Genomic DNA, 1818 nt, shown 5'->3' on the forward strand with positions numbered 1-1818 from the left:
TCCACCTGGAAAAAAATTACTTGCTTCAGTATCTACTATCATTTCCAGAAATCCTCATTTCGTTGTTTTGAACCGTTCGTTAAGTAAAAGAGGTGCAAGTCTGAAGTGATTCACCCTCTACAATAACACTCAGTTTATATTAATTACTATGTAAATTTTGGAAATTTAAACTGTATTTCGGTTAAGCCAAAAATCAGCTTTCGTCGTAATGACGTTGAAGCTAATCATCTTGAGTATGAAGCTCTTCTGTCCGTGTTTGTTTACAAATAATGTGTGTGTGGGAAAGGTCCGCCTTGAGAAAAACACAATTTTTATTTCTCGTTTTATTCTTCAGACGCCAACGGCCTTGCCGCAGTGGTACCACCGGTTCCCGTCAGATCACCGAAGTTAAGCGCTGAAGGGCTGGGCTAGCACTTGGAGGGGTGACCATCCGGTCTGCCGAGCGCTGTTGCCAAGCGGGGTGCACTCAGCCCCTGTGAGGCGAACCGAGGAGCTGCAGCGGCTCCCATCTCGTGAACTGACATACTGCCGGGAGAGCGGTGTGCTGACCACATGCCCCTCCATTTCCGAATCCAGTGATGCCTGTTGTGAGGATTACACGGCGGCCGGTCGGTACCGTTGGGCCTTCATGGCCTGTTCGGGAGGAGTTTCGTTTTTTTTTTTTTATTCTTCAGACATGTTATGCTGATGTTTCAGCATCATCAATAGGTTTCTTATTATCTTCTATGAAACAGGAAAAATGATATTTACAACTTGTACAGATATAAATTTAAGACTGTATTTACGTATTTGAAAAAGAGGCAATGTTTTGTATATGTATCTCGTTACCACATGCTGAGGATTTCCTGGATTTTCTGTTATTTATTGCAGCTGTTTTGTTACACAGTTCGTCATCTGCAACCATGTAGAACTTAATTAAGAACAGTTCTTTACTTTAAAAATTTACGACTGGGCATGTGGTGGTTATGCCTACCATTAATTAAAAAAATGTGGGAGTGTGTGTGTGTGTGTGTGTGTGTGTGTGTGTGTGTGTGTGTGTGAGTTTGCAATACGTTTCACTTACTTTCCACATTCTCTTTACTTTCTCCGTTTTTCCCCGAATCCTTCAAATGCTCATGTAGCTGTGAAAGTCATCTTGATCATCAAACCATGAAACTTCCTGGCAGATTAAAACTGTGTGCCGGACCGAGACTCGAACTCGGGACCTTTGCCTTTCGCAGGCAAGTGCTCTACCATATGAGCTACCCAAGCACGACTCCCACCCTGTCCTCGCAGCCTTACTTCTGCCAATACCTCGTCTCCTACCTTCCAAACTGTACAGAAGCTCTCGTGCTGGCAGACATAAGGCTGCGAGGACGGGGCGTGAGTCGTGCTTGGGTAGCTCAGGTGGTGGAGCACTTTCCCGCGCAAGGCAAAGGTTCCGAGTTCGAGTCTCGGTCCGGTACACAGTTTTAATCTGCCAGGAAGTTTCACATCAGCGCACACTCCGCTGCAGAGTGAAAATCTCATTCTGGAATCATTATAATTTATGTCAGCTAGCTTTAGTGATACTCGGTGAACCCATATGAATAATGTGGAGGCAACTTGTTCGTTGGTGCAACTGGTTGCAATCGCGGCGTGGAGCTGTGGTCCGTGGCAGTGGCGTGGTGCGGTGTTGTGTCAGATGGCCGGCAGGCAGACGCTCAAAGTAGGTTAGCGGAAGCCACACGGACCGGGCCAGGGGTGATGCGCAACTAGGTCACCACCTGCCGCTGCTCTCGCCGACTCTCCGTGGTTGAACCTTGCACATACTCTACACGCACCGATACCAGTAATATG

The 1818-nt window shown here is 46.6% G+C and overlaps 1 pseudogene; it reads left to right on the plus strand.

Annotated features, from left to right (window-relative positions):
* Positions 1–336: 336 nt before the first annotated feature.
* LOC126476954 (5S ribosomal RNA) lies at positions 337–454 on the plus strand (annotated as a pseudogene).
* Positions 455–1818: the final 1364 nt, after the last annotated feature.

This window comes from Schistocerca serialis, chromosome 4 (genome assembly GCF_023864345.2).
Source record: "Schistocerca serialis cubense isolate TAMUIC-IGC-003099 chromosome 4, iqSchSeri2.2, whole genome shotgun sequence".
Classification (NCBI taxonomy): domain Eukaryota; kingdom Metazoa; phylum Arthropoda; class Insecta; order Orthoptera; family Acrididae; genus Schistocerca; species Schistocerca serialis.